Source organism: Octopus sinensis, linkage group LG4 (assembly GCF_006345805.1).
Source record: "Octopus sinensis linkage group LG4, ASM634580v1, whole genome shotgun sequence".
Classification (NCBI taxonomy): Eukaryota; Metazoa; Mollusca; class Cephalopoda; order Octopoda; family Octopodidae; genus Octopus; species Octopus sinensis.
In genome coordinates, this window is record NC_043000.1 from 56,603,698 (window position 1) to 56,626,598 (window position 22,901).

Sequence of the window (22,901 nt, forward strand, 5' to 3'; positions counted from 1 at the left end):
CACTTCACAGTCCGTTAGTGTTTCATTAGCAAAAGAAGAACAAGCTGGCTGTAAAATTAATTGTTCTAACAAAGTAGCCATCACACTCACATGGAAGCATGGAAAACTAAATGTAAAATATTTTTAAAATATTGTACACTAATTTTTAATTGATTTGCAGGATGATATAGCTTGAATATAAATCAAGAAGTGAAGGGAATATGAAAATGAAATGGAAAGAGAGAGAAGACAGTCAAAAGCCAAAAACTATTAGGGATTGATTTATGAAATTTCCTTGGATAGATACAGACAAAAATTTTACCTTATGGACAAAATGTCAAACAGAACACACACACGTACACACACACAAATAGATGAACAGACATAGGCATAGGAGTGGCTGTGTGGTAAGTAGCTTGCTTACCAACAACATGGGCACCTTGGGCAAGTGTCTTCTACTATAGCCTCGGGACGACTAAAGCCCGTTGTATAAATGTATGTATATATGTGTGTGTGTGTGTGTGTGTGTGTGTTGTGTGTGTGTGTGTGTATGTGTGTGTGTGTATATGTTTGTGTGTTTGTGTTTGTCCCCCCCAACATTGCTTGATAACCAATGCTAATGTGGTTACGTCCCTGTAACTTAGCGGTTCAGCAAAAGAAACCAATAGAATAAGTACTAGGCTTACAAAGAAGCGTGGGGTCAATTTGCTCGACTAAAGACGGTGCTCCAGCATGGCCACAGTCAAATGACTGAAACACGTAAAAGAGTAAAAGACAAAAAGAAATACAAATATAAAAGGCAAAGCTGTGCCTATAAGTGTAGGAGAGGTATGTGGTTGAGAATCCTGCTTCTCTACCATGGAGTCTTGGTTCAGTCCCAATGTACAGCACCTTGAGCAAGTATTTTCTACCACAGCTCGAAGTTGATCAAATCCTTGTGAGTGGATTGAGAGATGGATTGTGTGCACACATGTAAGCGTGAGTGTGCACGCATGTGAGTGTGCGTGTGTGTGTATGTGTTTGTGTCAACTATTGTCTAGACTTCATGTGATAGTTGTAAATGAGCATCACCATCATACAAGTGGGGTTGTTTGTTTCCAATCTTCTGTGAATGTGAACATTTTTGAGTCAGCAGAGCATAATTTGAGGAACATGTAACTTCTAGTTGCAGTAGGCTGAGAGACCATATAGAAACTCACTCATTAAGCTTGTATAATCAATCCACTTCACAATTCGTTAGTGATTCATTAGCAAAAGGAAAACCAGCTGGCTGTAAAATTATAATATGTTTAAATATGAGAAAATATTACCTTGCTTGGAAAACAGATGACAGTTAGCAAAAGGAAAGTTTCAACAAGTTCCGTCTAACCCTTGCAAGTATGATAAAGTGGATACTAAATAATGATGATGATGAATAAGGTTAAGAGATAAACAAATAAATGACATAAATTTGAACAACAAAACACATTGTGGGGAAAAGCACAGAAACATGACAGGAAATGATAATAAAGAATGTGTAAAGTAGAAATAAATACACTAACAAGAAACATACGAAAGGAACATTGTAGGGTAACACACTTTATCAAAGAAAACAAAAAGCAATAAGAAATACAAGAGAAAAAGAAATAGAAACAATACCGACTTTACAACATCTGTTTATATTGCAGGTTTAGTGTAAATACACATAACTGCTAATTTAGAATTCTAAAATTTTTAACTCGGATTTTCTTGCCAATCAGCCAACAACTTTGTGTATGTGTGTGTGTCAACATATATACATGTATACACCCACACACACATATATATATATATACATGTATATATATAAATATATATATATATATATATATACATACTCAGAAAAATGTATATGTTTATTTATATATACACACACACACACACCAATATATATATATATATATATATATATGATTGTATGTATGTATACATATGTATAATGTACATGTGTATGCACCTGCATGCACAAACATATGCTCACGCATACAGAAACAGAGTCACATACTCTTAAACAATGTGTGTATGCTCATAAGTACCATGCAACATGCCTATGCAACATAAATGGGGAAAATCACAAAATAAAATAATATCATAGTAATTTCTGATCATAAAAATGGACGAGTCAGTCAGTGGGAAGAAAGAAAAAAAGGAGAGAAATAAAGAAAAGAAACAAATAAACGATGACTACTATTATTCTTTTGTTAAAATATAAAAACAAACGTTATTCCATAAAAATTCATTCGGATAGTAGAAAACTAATGAAAATGTTTCAAGACAAAAATAAGAAATTTAACTTTAGAAAATATACATCAATATTTTGCAAAACATACATCAATAATTTAGAAATCTTACAAGAATTCTTCAGAAAGTATACAATATGTATATTCTTGAATCTGAAGAATTCAGGAACAATAAAAAACAAAAAAGAAGTAAATTAACATAAAATCTTTCACTGCATTTTTTTCTTTTTGTTTTGTTTTGTTTGTGTGCTTGTTTGTTTTTTGTTATATGGAATGTTAACTTTTATAAAGTTTCATTTTTATATCACTTTTGTTTTTGAGTTTTGTGAGAGATAAAAAAAAAAGAAAGAACTATATCAGTTATAAAGATTATTCCAGCAATGTAGATTTAATTTTTTTTTTAACACAATATATATTTTTAATTTATCTAATATGCCATTTTGTACTGAAACCAGTATAGTTTATTTCGTTTTGTTTTGTTTTTTTTTTCTCTTTCATGATATTTTTCTATCATTATACAAAATTTATAATTAAAAAAAGTGTTGAAAACAAAATCAAACAACAGCTGAAGCAGCAGCATCTTTTTGTATCTGTTTTGCAAGATACTCAATGTGAAAAAAGTGTTGAAACAGATGTTATATCTCAAGAGGATCATTTTGCCAATGAAATCAGGTAGGCTGATTCTCTTTCACTTCTTTTTATCATTATTGAGCAACTAGTTAACTAATTAACTAATCAATTGTTTCACTAATCATTTCATTAATCGGTCCATCAGTTGGCTTGTCTGAATCCTTTCATTGCTTTTCCCCACCTCGTTAGTGATATGCTCTTGTAGCTCCAGGTCTATCACAATGTAATGCATCCAAACCAGTTTGAATATAGTGATGAAAAGATGATGACAAATCAATTGACTCATTGATTTATTGATCAAGTGATTAGTCAAGAAATCAATAAGTTAATTGGTAAATTCATTAACTAGTTAATGTAATAATCCTTTCTACTATAGGCACAAGGCCTGAAATTTTTTTTTTTTTTTTTGGTTGGGGATGAGACTAGTCAGTTATATTGACCCCAGCGCTCAACTGGTACTTATTTCATTAACCCTGAAAGGATAAAAGACAAGCTGATCTCAGCATTATTTGAATGCATGATGTAAAAACAAATGAAATGCTGTTAAACATTTCGTCTGGCATGCTAATGGTTCTGCCAACTCACTCCATTCTTCTTTCTTTTCCGCCCTTTTCAAGCCTAGCCAGGCTCAGGGACCTGGTTTCTCGGTTTCTGTGGCATATGTGTTCCCCCCTACTGGACAGGACACCAGTCCATTGCAGAGTTACTCAAGAAACAGGAAGAGAGAGTGAGAGAAAGCTGTGGCAAAAGAGTACACCAGGGGTTGACACCACCCTCTGCCAGAGCCTCTTGGAGCTTTTAGGTGTTTTCACTCAATAAACACACACAATGCCTGGTCTGGGAATCAAAACCGCGAGTCCACTGCCCTAACCACTGGACCATTGTGCCTCCACACTCACTCCATTAGTTGACTTATAATAATGAAAAGAAGTGAAATAGAACCAGTATATGTCTTTTGACTGGTAAAATTACCTTCCAAAGATATTTCAAAACTCAGTCCACTCTGCAGAGTGGTTGGTGTCAGAAAAGGCATCGAACCATAAAAACTTTGCCAAAACAGACACAGTAGCCTGGGGTAGTCTTCTATCTGGCCGGCTCCTGTCATGCTATGGTTGTTTATTTTTAAAATGACACTGCAGGGTTAGTGTGAGAGGCTGGATCTGGCCAGTTTGAGCATAAATCCTGTAGAATATTTGGGATGGATATGGCCAGTTTAAATGCTAATGAGTTAAAGGTACATAAACCTATAAATACATTAACAGTAATTCATCTCAAACATTTGTTTGAACACTTATCTGAGATAATTTTGACTTCTGGCTTAGGAACAAGGACTCAAACTTGAAGGGATGCATGTGATCAACTTGTAAATTTATTATTATACTGACTCTGAAAGGATGAAGAGCAAAGTCAGACCTGGTAATATTCAAACCCGACTAAATGCAAGGAAGATTAGTTTCAAATTTTGGCACATGGCCAGTAAGTTGGGAGAAGAGGACTAGTCAATTACATCAGCCCCAGTGCTCAACTAGTACTTATTTTATCAACCCCGAAAGGATGAAAGGCAAAGTTAACCTCAACAGAATCTGAACTCAGAATGTAAAGATGGACAAAATGCCACTAAGCATTTTGGCCAACATGCTAAAAGTTCTGCCAGCTCACCACCTAACTAAATGCAATGAATATTGTCCATCAGTACTATTGATTCTGCCAATCTGCAAATACTAAAGGTTTAAAGATTCATACACTTACATAGATGTGCATGCATACGTGTGTAAGATAGAAGCATTGATTGAGTGACCTTAGAGATCACAGTCTCCAAGATTCTAAGCAATTATTACAAACAGCTGTTTTTTTCAAATGTATGACAGCATTCTGTCTATGTATACAATAACCTAACTCAATAATGTTGCTGTAATTGCTGTAGCTGTTGTTATTGTTTAACCCCAGGTCAACTCTGGTCATGCTGACCTTACAACCAGAAAGCATTCCCATTACATCTATCACATACTGTTTGTTTATCAGATACAATTTTTCTATGATTACATCATACAATGTATCCATTTTTTTTTATACTATAAGGTGTGGTTCTAAAGGGGATTTGGCTGCTATTTTTTTAATAGGTTGAACAACCACATAGAGGACTCCTCAATGGCTTATACAACACAATTATGTTATTTTCTATGGTCTTCACTGCAATTCTTTGTCAATAATAGAAATTTTATGCTGTAGAGACATATACATGCATAGAGGCTCTACATGTAAACATAATCAATAAACCTAGCGCCAAGTTCAGTCCAATATGGCTAAAACTATTGAAAAAAATAAATTGAAATGTCACTTAAATCGACATGTATTTCTTTCTATTACTTGTCCATTGCATAATAGATAATAATTGCAGTGGAATTCTCTGAGAAATAAAGGTCTGTAAGGTCAATCCTGACACAAAAACATGCGCAAGAACAACTATAGAAGCATGCAAAAAAAAACTATGGACAAAAAAAATTCCCTCTAGTGATGAATTTAAAATTCACAGTAACAATTTATCACTATTATTAATACTAATTTTCTGAAAATATATACAAAAGTATATTTCCATAGTGGTACCTCAGCATGGTCAAAGCCAAATGGTTGAAACAAGAATAAAAGAGTGTGTGCATGGGTGTCATCATCGTCATCATCATCTTCTTCATCATATGTCCACTCGTCCATGTTGTCATAGGTTGAGTGAATCATTACAGACAGAGTCAGTTTTTATGTATCCTAGATGAATCAGGGACTATATCTCATGAAAACATTGCATATTGGGGAAACTTTCTTTCACTAAATGCACTTCCTATCACCAACGACTTTATAGAGTATACTAATGCTTTCCATCATGGCACCAGCATTAGAGGGGTTATGGCTACCCTATCTTCACCAGTACCACAGAAATTTGTAGCATACATGGCAGATACAAGAGATAGATGGATATGTCTTGTTGATAACCTACACTCCACACTGAGTTCAAGAATTAGGAAGAAGATTACACACAAGCTGTGTATAACCTTCTTCCTGATTTTTGATCAGTGGACATAAGCATATTAGATAGCTGTTACATTAAGATATTATACTGTATATAATGGTTTATATTTGGTTTATATAATGGTTTATATATACTGTATATAATGGTTTATATTTGAAGCGAATGATAAAATTAGATGAAATTAAGATTAGCAAACAGAATTGGTTCAGTATTAAATTTCAAAAATAACTGGCAACCATTTTTTATCCATGGACTCCTTTTGATTACTATTTTATTTTGGTGGACCTCCATAACCATTCAATGTTTAAAATCTAGTTTTATAGAAAATGTTTTTCAAAATTCCTGTTTAGTTTTCCACACACTGACTTGTGTAGGTAGAACTATGTAAAATGTTACTGAAAGAAACCTAGCTGTTTCTTGCAATACATACCAATACATACATCTAAAGCAAAATTTTTTTCAGGGTCCCTTAAAATACATATCAATACATACATCTAAAGCAAAACTTTTACAGGGGCCCTTAAAATTCTATTTTCAGGGGCTCTTAAAATCCCCAATTTACTATTTTGTTATGTGGACTCACAAAAATCTTATATGGATCTTCAGGAGTCATATGAACCCTGATTGAGAACCACTGATTTAAATAATGAAAGTTTTAAAATGTTCTGAATGCTGGAAAAGCATATAGCCATAGAAACCATGCTAAAATAAACAATGGAGTATAATGCAGTTTTTGGGCCCATCAGATTTCACCTGACTATCCAACCCGTGCCTACATGAAACATGAATGTTAACCTATTAGTATTCAGATTACTCTGAGAAATGTAAAGCTTATTTATTAACAGTGTTTTGAATTAATCATGCATTATCTCATAGCTTTCAGAATTCAATGATGTGATTGTTTATTTTTAGAAGGAAATTGTAGGGTAGATGTAAGAGGCCAGGTCTGGTTGGTTTGAACACATTTGAGCCAGATATGACATATTTAAATGCTAAAGGTTTAAATGATGATGAGGATGGCGAGAGTGGTGGGGGTACTGGTGGAGTTGATGGTAGGGGTACTGGTGGTGGGAATATAGAGGTGATGGGGGAGGGGTTGTTGATGACGATCGTGATGATGAACATGCTGGTCTTATGTATTGGCAGAAAACAAAATGAACGTATAGCTTTTTAACTATGCTGATGAATTGCATCTTTTTTTTTTTTGACTGATGCCAAAGCAAATAATATATTGATTGAAGTGTTCCTTTTATAGCATAACCAATAATTTATCTTTATTTCACTTTTTTAAAATGTTTAAATTATAAATTATAGGCTCTTATGATTGACTTAATAAATATCTTTACTCCCTTCCTGTTCATTTTGACACCCACAAAATTCATTCCATACTGTCTTTCCTTCACTCGTGGAGGCATGTGGCTTAGTGGTTAGGGTCTCAGCACCATGATTGGTAAGATTGTGGTTTCAATTCCTGGACAAGGCGACGCGTTGTGTTCTTGAGCAAAACACTTCATTTCACATTGCTCCAGTCCACTCAGCTGGCAAAAATGAGTAACGCTGCAATGGAGAACACATACACCATAGAAACTGGGAAACCAGGCCCATGAGCCTGGCTAGGCTTTAAAAGGGCTCATTCATTTATTTTTTTATCTCCTTCACTCAGGTTCTATACCATACTATGTTGTTTTTGTTTTTGTTGCTATTTCCCCCCTCACACTTTTCTCTTGCTACATTTCTATGCCCTATATTTACCATTAGTATTTATAAATGTTTTTAAATTCTCTTCATAGATGCAAGCATGGTTGAGTGGTAAGAAGCTTGCTTCCCAACCATATGATTCCGGGTTCAGTCCCACAGCTCAGTACCTCAGGCAAGTGTTTTCTACTAAGCCTCAAGCTGACCAAATCCTTATAGGTGGATTTATATATATATATATATATAGAGAGAGAGAGAGAGAGAGACAGACAGACAGACAGAAAAAGAGAGATGTGTGCATGTGTGTAAGTGTCTTTGTGCTTGTGTGTAAGTGTCCACTGTCACTGCTTGACAACCGGTGTTGATGCATTTAAGTCCCTATAACTTAGCAGTCTGACAAAAAGAGGCCCATAAAATAAGTACTGGACTTAATTCATTCAACTAAAAATTCTTCAAGGTGGTGCCCCAGCATGGCCACAGTCATGATTGAAATAAGTAAAAGATAAAATACAGTTCAGCAACATATAAAAATAAAACTCTGAGCAACTGTACAGAATTTTTGGCCTCAATAAATATTTTACTCGGGTATTTCTATTGAGTTCTTTCCTGAGTTGATATTCTTTTATAAACAATAACCACAACTGATGGATTGACCAATTGATTGATTGATTGAGGGATGGATGGATATTGATTTATTCAGATGAATTGGAAAGGACTGCTCATAATGTAGAGGACATGGTTGTACTTAAACTGAATGTTTGTCCAGCAACTTGGGTTTACTACTAAAGGGATCTTCAGGTGAGAACTGTTATAATTCAATACTAATGGTGTATTTATATTTTTCGGTGTGCATGTGTGCATGTGTATTCAGGGTTCAGTGAATAAACTTTTGTCTGAATTATGTAAAAATGAAAATAACATGACACCTCTCATTTTAACAGATATATTTACCAAAATTACACAAAAATATTTTGAAATACTAAAGAGTAAATTTATTCAATAGAATTGCCATTGGCTTCAACCACGGCCTCCAGATGACTTACATTCTTTTACTCTTTTACTTGTTTCAGTCATGTGAGTGTGGCCATGCTGGAGCACCGCCTTTAGTCGATCAAATCGACCCCAGGACTTATTCTTTGTAAGCCTAGTACTTATTTTATCAGTCTCTTTTTTGCCGAACCGCTAAGTTACGGGTACGTAGACACACCAGCATCGGTTGTCAAGCGATGTTGGGGGGACAAACACAGACACACAAACACACACATACATATATATATATATACATATATATGACGGGCTTCTTTCAGTTTCCGTCTACCAAATCCACTCACAAAGCTTTAGTCGACCCGAGGCTATAGTAGAAGACACTTACCCAAGGTGCCCCGCAGTGGGACTGAACCCGGAACCATGTGGTTCGTAAGCAAGCTACTTACCACACAGCCACTCTTACACCTATGTTTTCAGAATGTTCAAACGACTATAGAATGTCCAGACGACTTTGGAATCTCCAAACGACTTCAGAATCTCGTTTTTTCCTTTGTCATCGCACTTTCTTGTTACTGCCCTGTACTTAACTAGTGTTTCATTCTGAAGCATATATATATATATTGAGTTCTACTCCAGGTTAATTTCACCATGCAGAAGCAAAATATCTATCTATCTATCTATCTATATATATATATATATATATATATATATATATATATATGCATATGTATAATCATAATTTCTCCTATGTCTGCTCTGTATTTCATAACTAGTGATACTACTAAGCACAGTAGTAACTACACCACTTTACAGGAAGTAGACTGGATGATGATACTTTCCACAAAGTAGCAGTCATATCTCTAAATGTACACATAAGATATACTATGCATATATAACACATACACACACACACATGTATGTGTATTCATATGTGTGTATATACATACATACACATATATATACACACACACACACACACACACACATATACGTATACATTTATGTATATGTATTCATATATGTGTATATAGATACATATACATACATACATCTATATATATATATCGTTGTTTAAGAAAAATGTCCAGTTCCTTGGTTTTGTGTTTATGTTTTCGTTTCTCATTGTGTTCGACGGTTTTTTTGGTGTCCTGTACCCATATATGCATGTATATACACATGTAGAGGTAGGTATGTACATATATGCATGTATATATGCATATGTTTTATTTATTAATTTTATATATATATATATATATATATACATACATACATACATACATACATACATACATACATACACATATACACACATACACATATATGTATACAGTTATGTATGTATTCATAAATGTGTGAATACATACATATACATATACACATATAAATATATATTTATTATATATATACACACACATACACATGTACATATATGCATGTATATACACACACACACACACACATACACCACACACACACACACACACACACACACACACACACACACATATACACGCTTAATGCACATTGAGAGACAGTTTATAGGGGGAATAGATTCATGAAAAGAGGAAAGAAGAGATGAAAAAGAGAATGTGTATGCACTTGTTTGTTAATTTACACACACACACACACACACACACCGATATGTACACGGATAGGTGTGTCTCTGCGTCATATTTGTTTCAATATAAATAGCTTAAAATATATTGAACCGAAATTTTCTTGGGTGTTGTCTACACAGTGAAGTAATATAGCAAATATTACAAGGATCAAAGCAGCAGCACCAAAGTGACGTTTGGTGAGAAGTTAAACTGACATCAATGAGGGTGAAAAATTCTAATCAGCTGTCTTTTTTTTTTGTCTTTTGTTTAGTAGTTGTTTTATTATTTTTTTCCTTCATTTTCTTTTTCTAATATATGGCGGCTAAGAGAAAGAATTATTTAGTTCATTGTTATCTTGCTGCTGCTGCTGCTGTTTTCCTTGTTTTCTATTTTCTATTGATTAGATGTTACGAAAGTGAAAGAAGCAGCTAATTCACAGAACTCTTTCCGTTTTTTTTATTAATAATATTTATTTCTTTTACCGAATTTCATGCTAACACAAAATTTTGTTTACACACATTTATACATGTGTGTGCATGTGTGTTGGGAGTGGGGTGGTATGTTTGTGTGGGTGTATGTTTGTGTGTGTGTGTGTGTGTGTGTGTGTGTGTGGTGTGTGTGTGTGTGTATTTGTGTGAGTGTATTTCGGCTTTTAGAAAAATTGATACAATACACCAATATCTTTGGTTTCGGAAGAGGTGACTGAAAAGGTTAGCATCAAGAAGAGCAAACAGTCATAAAACAACAGCCTCGAAAGTGTCCAAGCATTCTGGGTTGATAAAATAAATTACTCACCAATTCTGGTGCTGATTCAATATTCCTATAAACACACTAAATGAGAATGGAATTATAGTAGCAGATTAAGATTAAGACATTATTCAGTGTGAATACTAAATCAATATTTATTTTAAGATCAGAGGCTTTGATTTCAGGGAGATTTTGGCAACTACTTCTGGCAGGTTGAGTGGCTGTGCAGAAGCTCCTTCACTGGCTCATGTCCATCAAGTTTTCTTTGGATCTATTGATTTAGGGGGACACAAGGGAAATCAGAATTGGAACATTAATAACTCTCTCTCTCTCTCTCTCTCTCTCTCTCTCTCTCTCTCTCTCTCTCTCTCTCCTTAGCAATGTAAAGTGAGATCTCATTGATACAAGACTTGTGACTATGAGAACAACCATATAGTTTGGCATGCAAGGAATTGATGCAACCCTTCATGGCACTCAACTACAGAACAGTGGAAAAGTTAGAAGAGAAATAATTAAACATACAAACACACACACACACACACACACGCACATACACACATACATATTGTTCTGAAAACTTTATAAATTCTGGTGCCATCAACAATACACACACACACACACACACACACACACACACGCACATACACATGCAACCCATAGATAAAATGAAAGACAAAACAAAAGTATATACTTTTATCTTTATATCTTTTCTTTTATCTTTTACTTGCTTCAGTCATTAGACAAAGGCCATGCTGAAGCACTGTTTTGGATAATTTTTAGCTGAATCTATTAACACCAGTACTTATTTTTTATCAATTTAATGTGTAATAAAGTTTCTCTGCAATTTTTTTTTTCATTGCTTCCACAGATTCCCATGACTCAGTCACCATTTCCATTATTATGAATTTGAACTGGGAACTCGAGTCATAGTGAATCTCTCATTAGCTGATTACATAACCATGGATGGTGCCCCTATGGATGTTTTGCAGTTACTCTCCTGATAGACCTTTGTGATCCTGAGAGTTGATTTTCTACGATTCCTCCGCTCACCATCAACATAAGCAGCACCATTAGCCCAGTTGAGCTCCTCCACTGCCTCTTTACAATCCACCCTGTTACAGTCCCATGACCTCATCACATCCCTGGCAGTGGGGCTGAATGGATGTTATGCCTTACAACCTGTAACTATGCATAACACACACTATATTGCAAGCTGAGTTCTTATATCTGGTGACAATTCTTGACAGCTATACAAAATATCTCTATATATATAAAAGGCTGTGTGTCTGTCAGGTTGTACCCTCACCCTGACCACGGCTTTCAACCAACTCTGATGAAACTTGACACACACATAGCCCAATGTTATAATTCAAAACTAACGCAGCCAAAATTTTGAAAAGTTCTCCCAGTTCTGAAAAAAATCGATAAATTCGACATGAGGTCGAGAATCTAAGCTTATCATATGCAACACATTTTCTATTGTAGTTTTCACAACTTGCAATTTATTTTCACCAAGCTCATGGTGAAGCTTAATGTTACCCTATGGAACTTAATTCTGACGTTAGTTTTCCATGCAATACCTTACCATCAGAAAAAAAATCGATAAAATCATGCCATTTTGGGAAATCACGTTCAAATTCAAGATGACATATTTTCGACAATATCTTTAACAAATTGGCAGGAATTTTTTTTGAAATTCACAGCGAGCACCATGTCTGCTCCATGGAGCTATATGGCCCTTTTGATTCCAATAGGATACGTTATTACTGGAAAAAATCGGTTAATTACATCATATGTGGCACACATAGCAAACCAATCTTTCTGCTATATTTTTTGAAAGTTCACATAGATTTTTCCCTACACCGATGTTGGACATCAAGTTTGCATTAAATGTCAAACTAACAACCTTTTGTCAATGCAGTTAACAAGTATTGGGAGAAAACGACAAAACCATATCACTTTCAGACCGACCATGACTTTACAAAATAACGGTTCAATAAGTACAAAAAAGGATAAAAAGGTAAAGGGCATTGCTTATCGACAAAGTTTTTTATATACCCAGGCAACACCGGGCTATACTGCTAGTTATACATAAATTTGAACAATAAAAATGCATGTATCAAGCCATGGTAAATGAGTCTAATAAGGATTTATAAAGTAGGTGTAATATTTTGAATTTGGGGAAGTTGTACAGTCAATTAAATTAACCCCAAATATTTCACTAATATTTACTTTATCAATCCCAAAATGATGAAAGGCAAAATTGACTTCAGCAAGATTTGAACTCAGGAATGTAATGGCATTAATTAAATATCAGAAGTAATTTCTCCAGTACTCTAAAGATTCTGCCAAATCCTCACTCTAGATGAGGCAGTTTCAGAGATGTTTGAGTCTAAAACACACATTAGGAAAACAAAAACAATTTGAGTAACTCAAAAGTCACTCAGTAATAATTGCTCAGTAAATGAGAGGCAAATCTCATCTGAATAGTTTGTTAATCTATCATAGATAAATCTTTTATATGTTTTAGTCATTTGACTGTGGCCAGGCTGGGGCACCACCTTGAAGAATTTTTTAGTTGAATGAATTGACTCCAGTACTTATTTTTCTTTTAAACCTGGTATTTATTCTATCAGTGTCATTTTGCTAAACTGCTAAGTTACAAGTGCATAAAACCAACACTGAGTGTCAAGCAGTAATGAGGAACACACTCACACACACACACACACACATATACAACAGACTTTCAGTTTCCATCTCTAAATCTACTTACAAGACTTTGGTTGGCTCAAAGCTACATAGTATAAGACACTTGTCAAGGGTGCCATAGAGTGGGACTGAACCTGGAATCATGTGGTTGGGAAGAAAACTTCTTACCACATGACAGTGTTAATCATTCCCAGTAAGTAGATAAATTGAGGTGCAGAGAATTATATGTACTGCCCATGAACTCAGAAAAAATTCTGAGTTAGATTTGAACTTAAGTTCTCTGAGTTAGTAATCCAATGTCATATCTATTCCAACATTTCACTTGTATTTATGAAGTATGAGAAATAACTGATGTCTAGATGAATTAAGGAGGCATGTTATGAGCAAGATCTTTGCAGTGGATGAAGAGGATATTATAAGCATATAAGACAAGGATATCATCAGCAGACGAGGAAAGATTGCTAATCTATCACAAATAAACTCCCAGAAATCTGGTTTGTGTTCTCAAAAGCTAAGTGAATTGAAGCATATAAAAAAATTAATTAATTGTCCAACCTACAGAGAATTGATATACATACATAATGTTCATGCTATATGAGCTGGTAATTCAATATGCTATACCAGTTGTCTATTTTGTCATAATATTAAACAAAAAAGAACAAAAATCACAAGCAACCAATACAAACACATACGCACACACACACACACACACACACACATAATTATTTATAGCCTAAATAATAATTAATTGTACACAAAACTGAAGCCACTGAAGTTAATACATGCAAGTAATCTGTGCAATCATTATAAAATTCCTAGAAACATTCAACCGTCTTTCTTCTCAAAATGATATCTCTTTTAAACAAACAAATCAATTTGGTAGAATTTTCACCAAAATTTAAAATAAATAAACAAACAAACAAACCTCAAAGAAATAATTTCAGTGAAATATTGCAATGCTTTATAACATTTAACAAAGCCAAATTATCTTCCTTTTCTTTTCTTTCTTTCCTCTTTCTGTTTTTCATTTTTTTCTTTTCTTAGTTTTGATTTTCTTCTGGCAAGTCTAGCCGCCATCTTTTCAACCATAGAAAAATTCTATCATAGACTAAACAAGATTAGATTTCGGTTGACAGCGATATTAATGAAGGTAATTAAGTAATCCATCAAAATTTTCAATAAGCTTTCTGAGCAACTAAATTAATTTTGAAACCACATAAACGGGTTAACAAAGATAAATGTCTTCATGCTACGACAACGAAGTTAGTAAGTCGTGAAAACCAACAGTTATTAAAAAGTTTCCAATTCTGACAATGAAGATGTGGAAAAGGGAAATGAGACAACTGATATATTAAGCTTGTCTACTTCCATTTCATCATCAACATGTCAAATAGCTTAGTGCTGCTACAAGCACTATTAAATACAATGGCCCTTGGCATCATCTTCAATTAACAAAGCAAGTTTGGGAATTTCGAGGAAGTACAGTTTCTTATTCAGTTAGGCATAGAGCCAGTTGTGGAAACAGAGAGGTACAAGTGCATCTGAAATGGTCCTAGTAGATTACTGCTATCTATAATAATTAATCACAGAAGAATGACACAAACTTGGTAGAATTTGAACACATCACATTCAAAGACAAAACAAGATGCTAAAGAATTCAGATCTTGCTCTTCCAGTTCCACAAATTCACTCAATTTGTGCCGCAGCAACCACAGAATAATGGTGGTGGAAATAAATTCTTAAATTGAACAGACTCAACACGTGAATGACTGCTTGAATGAAAACTACTGATTCCTAAACACAAAAACACCAGAAACCCCTAACAACATAAAAAGGCCTTCCACCCATACTCTACAACAGGCAGGTTACTCACTAGGAGAGCAATCATATATTAGCAGAAGAGCTAAATGAATGCCACAAAGGAATACATGGTTTTAAAGAGCAGCTACAAGTTAACCAAGCTATTATAGAAGACAGGAAAAAAAATAAGGAAAACCTGAGTATGGTTTGGATTGACAACCAAAAAACAATTGATAATATGCCATATTCTTGAGGTAACATTTATCCCCACTTAAACATGGATGTTCTGTTAGAATGAAGTATACTGCAGCAGATACCACGAGAAAAAAATTCTCATTGGCTTTTAGAGTAAAATGCACTCTTGTTTATATCAACAGCAGGGAGATAAATCCCCACCATATTCTTGGTTACTCAGATATAGCAGACATTCCATAATAATAAAGCAGCTCCAAAACCATCAAAGTAGATTAGCTAATGATATATTAAAGAAAAGAAACAGTGAGTAAGATTGAGTCAATATTCTGCAAAACTCAACATAGAAAAAGCCAGAGTGAAAACCAACAAAGGTTCAAAAGCTTTGGGCTTAAAGCAGAAACAGAAACCAATGCCTAACCAAAAAAAAAATTTTTTTTAAATACAAAAACAAAATGGCAAAAGAAATCCTAACAATATGTAAAAACTATGTGACTAATACAATGAGACAACTGAGCATGTTATTTCCCGCTGTCCAATCCAAGTATAGTCACTAACACAAGTTGGTTGCTATGTCCAGTGAACAATATGTTCATGCTTTGATCTGAAAATGCATAAGAATTGATATGAACATGATAATTAAGTATGAAATAGCCCAGCTACAGAAAATGAAGGTGAAGACAGCGCCAATTATTGTTGGACCCTTGGGAACAGTATCAAAAGGCTTTAAGAGGAATATAAAGGAAATCGGAATAGATGCCCAGTAGAACTGTTACAAAAGGTTAGCTTCCTTGGCACAGCCAGAATAATCAGGAAAGTATTAGATAGTTGAAAAGAACAGATAGCATAGTATTTTAGGCTGCAGTCAGCAAGCCAATGCAAGACTCCAAGAGTTACAACAAAACCTGAGATAAAAAGAATAATAATTATTATTATAATTATTATTATTATTATTATTATATTATTATTATTATCATTATTATTATTATCATTATTATTATTATTATTATTGTGTGTGTATGAGTATGTTTGTTTCTTTCGTATGCCTTTAAATGTAGAGACAACTGCAATACATACTTTGAAAAAAAAAAACTTTCACTATAATAACAGGTTGTTGTCACTGTTGATGTTGATGAGAAAGAAATTCAATGAGAGAGAGACAGAGTGTATGAGTGTGTGTGTAAAAGATAGAATTAAATTTTTGTTTCAAGAAAAAAACAGGTTATTGTTGTTGAGAGAGATATACAGCGCCAGTGAGAGAAAGCATGATTGATTTGATTTGATTGATTGATTGATTAATAGATTGATAGATTGATAGATAGATAGATAGATAGATAGATAGATAGATTTCTCTATTGGCTATGCAGGGATGAACACAGAAGGGACAAAATACAAAGTAGAGCTTTTCTTTTTGGAAAGAGAAGGAAAAAATAAAAAATAACAAAAAAGAAGAAAAAGTGGGTCGAATTCTAATCAAAAGAGATTGTGAAGAAAAAATATGATGGATGGATGGATGGATGGGTGGATGGGATTGATGGATGGATAGGTAGTTAGACTGTTGTCACCATAGTAACTAACAAGACTTTCATGATATAATAGTCCACTATTAAAAGAAGGTATAGGCATGATAAACAAATATTTTTACCAGCAGTGTAGTGACAAGAAAAGACGTAGCAATATTATAACACTATACACAGACTCTTACATAATTGGCAACCAATACAATAACACATCCCTTATGTCATTAACAACTCATAAATTCTAATACAGCAATCTAACACAAACCACATGGCATAAACTCTACATCAATCACCAACCAGCATTAGAAACTGCATATCACATAACACATCTCCAACTGCACAAACGAAACATAACTACTAACCAACGAACCAACCAGCTAACCAGCCAACCGACAAAGCAACACTGAAATAACACTGGAAACATCCCCAAAACGAACATTATAACAAAGCGCAGTAAATGCAACATAACAAATCGCAATTCTGCACCAATAAAAGACTATGTTGCATATACCTTAAGGAACACAGAGGGCATCGTAAAAACACATAAAACTGTTGAAATCATCAGCATCATCATCATCATCATCATCATCACTGTAGTGGCGGCAGCAGCGGTGGTGACAACAATGGCTATGGTGGCAGGAGGGGGGAGGGGAAGAGGAAGATGTAGATGAGGGGGGAGGAGGAAGAAGAAGAAGAGGGAGAGGGGAGGAGGAGGAGGAAGAAGAAGATGGGGAGGGGGGAAGAAGAAGAGAAGAAGAAGAGGGGGAGGAAGAGGAAGAAGAAGAAGAAGAAGAAGAAGAAGAGGAGGAGGAGGTGGAGGACAGCAATGACAACAAGAAGGAAAAGGACGAGGAGGTAAGAGCTCCCCCCCCCCCCGAGGCTGAATACAGCATCACAGAAAAATCTCAGATCTTATCTCTGGGCTGAATGCTGAAATGCTATAAGAAGACAAAGAAAAAACAAAACAAAAAAAAAATTCTAATAACCATCTTCATTTCCAAAAGCAAAATTAACAATTTATTTTACATCTTCCTTGCCTTTATTAAGCACAAAATGTGCTGTTTACAATAACAAATAACAACATGTGATAGTAGCAAACATGTAATATGGAAAAGCTGGATCAAAGAACAACATATAGAAATGTTACACATATTACTACACAGTGATAATATAACCATTGCACACTAGCGTCATATAAGCAATGACTGAGGTTTAGAGAAGGAAAACAAAAATGTAAGGTGGCATGAAAAACTGAAATACATTAGCAAATGTAATACAGCTATCACTCATAAATGAGTGTGACTTGATGTGTGTGACTTGATGTTAGCATGTTCTGTGTCTTCTGTGAAGTGTTTTTCTAGGTGGTTCATGTCGTTGCGAACATGGACATCCTCTTAACAGCTTCCGTTTCTTGGAGACAGAGACAGAGAGAGAGGGAGAGAAAGGGTGACAGACAGACAGACAGACAGAGACACAGAGAGACAAAGTGACAGACATGCAAACAGACACATGCGGACAAACAAATGCATACGCAGAGATGCAGACACACATACAGACAGACAGACACACACACACACACACACATGCAGATAGACAGACACATGCAGACAGACACACATGTAAACAGACTGACATGCTGACGCACAGGCACACAGACAGATACGCAGGCAGACAGACACACAGAAAGACAAACAGACACATACACACGGACCTGAGTAGAAATAGAGAAACAGGGGGTTAAACATAGAGAGGACAAACAAGGACAGACAAAGGCATCACATGAAAGTGTTCATGTGACATTATATATTGGCATCCATGTGGTATCACATAAAAGCACCTGTGCAGTGCCGTATAAAAGCACCCATGTGGTGCCATGTAAAAGCATTCATCACACTCTGTAAAGTGATTGGTGTTAGGAAGGGCATCCAACTGTAGAAACAATGCTAAAATCAGACTGGAGCCTGGTGCTTACCCCACCAGCTTGCCAGCGGGGCTGCACACCATCACACCATCCAAGCCATGCTAGCATGGACAACGGACATTAAATGGTGATGATGATGATGATGATGATGATGATGATGATGATATAGGACCACCCATAACACTTATTTTCAAAGATTTTACATGATCATCACAATTTGATATGTAATCTAACAGGAAAGGGTGGACCTTCCCTCTAGAATTTAGAAAATACTCACTGAATGAGCAGACACCTGATTTGAACAATCTCTACATACTAGCGTAACCCTTTAGCATTCAGGTTATTCTGTCAAATATAATGCTTTTTCATTCACATTGTTTTTAATTAAGCATACATTACTTTGTAGTTTCGAAATTTTGATGATATGACTGTAAATCTTAAAGCAGCATTGAAGGGTAAGTATGAGAGGCTGGATCTGGCTAGTAAGAACATGTAGCATATTTGAGCTGGGTATGGCCTGTTTAAATGCTAATGGGTTAACAAATCTGATTAGCAAAAGAAAAAAAAAATTCTTCTGAGACTTCTTAATTTATCATATAGCTGAACACCACCACATTGTCCCCTAACGAGCTTAGCAGAGTTCACTTGGTTTTAAGCACGTGGGCAAGGTTTGCATTTTGTGGATAATTTAGTATATCAATGCGCTGTTTCCTAATACAGAACACATTAAACTGCAGTTTCTTTTCTTTCTCTTAGTCAGTTTCAGAGGAGTTGGAACAAAACAGTCATGGGCACTGCTTTTCCTCTTCTGACTTTTTCCCTTACAGCCATTGTGGCAGGGCCTGCTTGTCCTATATATTAGCCTTGTCAACCACCAGTGTGCTGGCAGTCAACAAGGGCAGCCCCTTTCATAAATCTTCCTACGCAAAGCTAAGCCATCAGATTATGATTTGTCTACAACACGTTTGCATCAAGGAAACACATATATGAACGCATCATCATTATCATCATCATCATCATCATCATCAATAAAAAGGAAAAATAAAACACTTGAAGAAATGTCTTAACTGTCATTAAGGTCACAGTCATGATCAAAGCTGCTGACAGAAATATCAGCAATCTAAGAATTCAAGAGGTTATCTTCATCAAACGCCATAAAACAGAACTTAATATCAACCAAAAGCTGTGTAACTTTCATTGGTTGATTTGAACTTGATGTTTACAACTCAGTGTATGTCATAATAGCTTTCTTTTCTTTTGTGCTGTCTATTATTACAGTTTGTTTCCCAATGATATTGTATTTGTGATTAGGGCCTTTTATAACTGAAATATCAAATAAAATTTCTTTTATTCATTTTCTAACATTGTTTTGGATTTGCACTATAATATATCTCCTTACATTTATTTAACAATGCTTCAACCAAATTACCATATTTTATTTAAATTTGTTTTTGTTCTTTTTCTCTGGGGGTTTTTTTTTATTTCTTCCTTCTGCAATTATTTTTTCCCCATCTTTTCATTGTAGTTGTCTTTTGCTTGAAATGTCAAACTGATGCAACTGAAATGTTTTTTTTAGACTAAAACTAGAGTAGGTCGAGACTGAATCAAAGAGAAAACAACAACAAAATTCTTTAAACTGTAATTGAATAAGATGCCCAAATATTTCTAATAAATTGTTGTTGAGATCTACACTGATCCTGATGGTGCAAACCTATTATCAAAAGCATACCAGCCAGGACCATCCCATTTTGTTGGACAGGTGATTCAGATATAGTATATCTAGGACAACATTATTTAATGGGTTCTTCCTTTTTTTTTTTAAGATGACAGGATGTGATTAGTTTGTTATTTAGGCCTAGGTATAATGATGTGGTTAAGAAGTTCACTGGGCAACATTATGATCTTGGTTTTGGTTTGCTATGGGAAAGAATATTCTACTGTAGAGTCAAGTCAACGAATGAGTTGCAAATGAAGTTACTTGATGGCAAATAAAATTATTGTCTGTCTCTATGACTGACTTTGCATTAACACCATTTGAAAGATTCAATGTCTGTATGTCGTCATCGTCGTCGTCATCCTCATCGTCATCATCATCATCATCATCATCATCATCATCATCATCATCATCGTTTAACATCCGCTTTCCATGCTAGCATGGGTTGGACGATTTGATTGAGGGTTGGTGAACCAGATGGCTGCACCAGGCTTCAATCTTGATCTGGCAGAGTTTCTACAGCTGGATGCCCTTCATAACGCCAACCACTCCAAGAGTGTAGTGGGTGCTTTTTACATGCCACCGGCACAGAGCCAGTCAGGCGCTACTGGCAACGACCTCGCTCAAATCTTTTACACATGCCACTGGCACAGGTGCCAGTAAGGCGATGCTGGTAACGATCACACTCGAATGGTGTCTTTTACGTGCCACCAGCACAGAGGCCAGATAGCTGCTCTGGCAATGATCATGCTCAGATGGTGCTCTTGACACCCTACTAGAACGGGGCTCGAGAGCCAGTAAGGCGACGCCATATATCTTAGCAATTAGCAATGCAATGAAATGAGGAGGCTAAAATAGAAAATAAGTACTAGGGTGGATATGACTGACCACAACTTTTCACAGCAGTGCTCCAACATGGTTACAGTTCAGTGACTAAAACAAGTAACTGAACAAATAAATTCTAGGAGACTAAACTGGAAAGAGATGCTTCTGTTGGTTCAATTTTCCTGTAAGTTTGTATTATTGTGAAAAGGGAGATTCTTTTAGATTTTTAAATCATCTTCTCTAGACCAAGGAGAAGGTAGAGGTAAACCTGGACATCCCTGTGACTCAGCTTTACTTTAGATCTGGTTGAAAAGATACATTAAATATAATTTGGGTTAACAACATAGAAAAAGGAAGAACATTCCTACTGCAGTAGTCTCTTCAACTGACACAGAAGACTGGTATAGCTGAGGAACTTCATAGATAACCATTTTGCTATTATATTTCTACTGAGGCCAATGTGATCAACTTACCTCCTTCTCCAAAACTACTGGCCTTGTGCCAAAAATTGAAGCATTGTGTACAACTCATTGCCTTGTCACTGTAAGCTTGCTGAAACATGTTCAATGTCTCTGTAGCAGACTTCCCAAGTTTAACTCAAAATTTCATGTTGCCTTTTTTTCTTTCAGCTTCCTGTCCATGACAAAAATCACAGACTACAGCATACATGTGATCACAAAAACACAAATTCCACAATTTGCAAAGAAAAAACAGTGATGTCACTTGGCACACTGCCTCATGAAGGTCACTGCTATCCTTCACTGTGCATACAACCATATGCTGCATCTGTTGGTACACTACAGAACTAGTACAGGAACTTTCTGATACTCCTCCCTTGCCCTCAGAATTTTGAAGGTTTTTTTTTAAATTTAGATCACTTAAAAACAAGAAGTTTGTATCATAGAACAAGGGGCGATCCTGGATAGGTTGGTGTGAAAAGAAATAACTCTGCCAGCATTTGTGTTAGCTTACAACAGGAAAACTTAACTTCTGAAAATTTAAAAGTGATAAAACAAAATTAGGAATACCAGCTCATAAACAGTGTGAAAATGGAGATTGCATACCACAAAGGGACAAAGAATAAATAATAACAGAACAATTACACAATGGAAGTATCATGATCACCATTTAAAACACACACATATACCATTATGCTCATTTCTGTTTTCTTTTGTAATAATATTATATTGTATCAAGTGTCAAAAGATATTGTCATACATCTACAACCTGGTCACTGACACTATTACACTGTATTCTTTGATGCTTAATAGTCTATAATGCTCTTACAGAATAAAACAAACATG

General features: G+C 35.2%; 1 protein-coding gene and 1 long non-coding RNA gene across 2 annotated transcripts in view; both read right to left on the reverse strand.

The window, feature by feature from the left end:
* LOC115210448 (decaprenyl-diphosphate synthase subunit 2) overlaps positions 1–22,901 on the reverse strand; it is a 607,213-nt gene that overhangs the window by 203,692 nt on the left and 380,620 nt on the right. The gene's annotated exons all lie outside the window — the stretch shown is intronic.
* Positions 876–22,424, reverse strand: LOC118762960. Its single transcript, XR_004998712.1, has 3 exons — positions 22,347–22,424; positions 5,059–5,065; positions 876–886 (listed from the first exon to the last, which is right to left on the reverse strand). It is a non-coding gene; the product is annotated as an uncharacterized LOC118762960 (long non-coding RNA).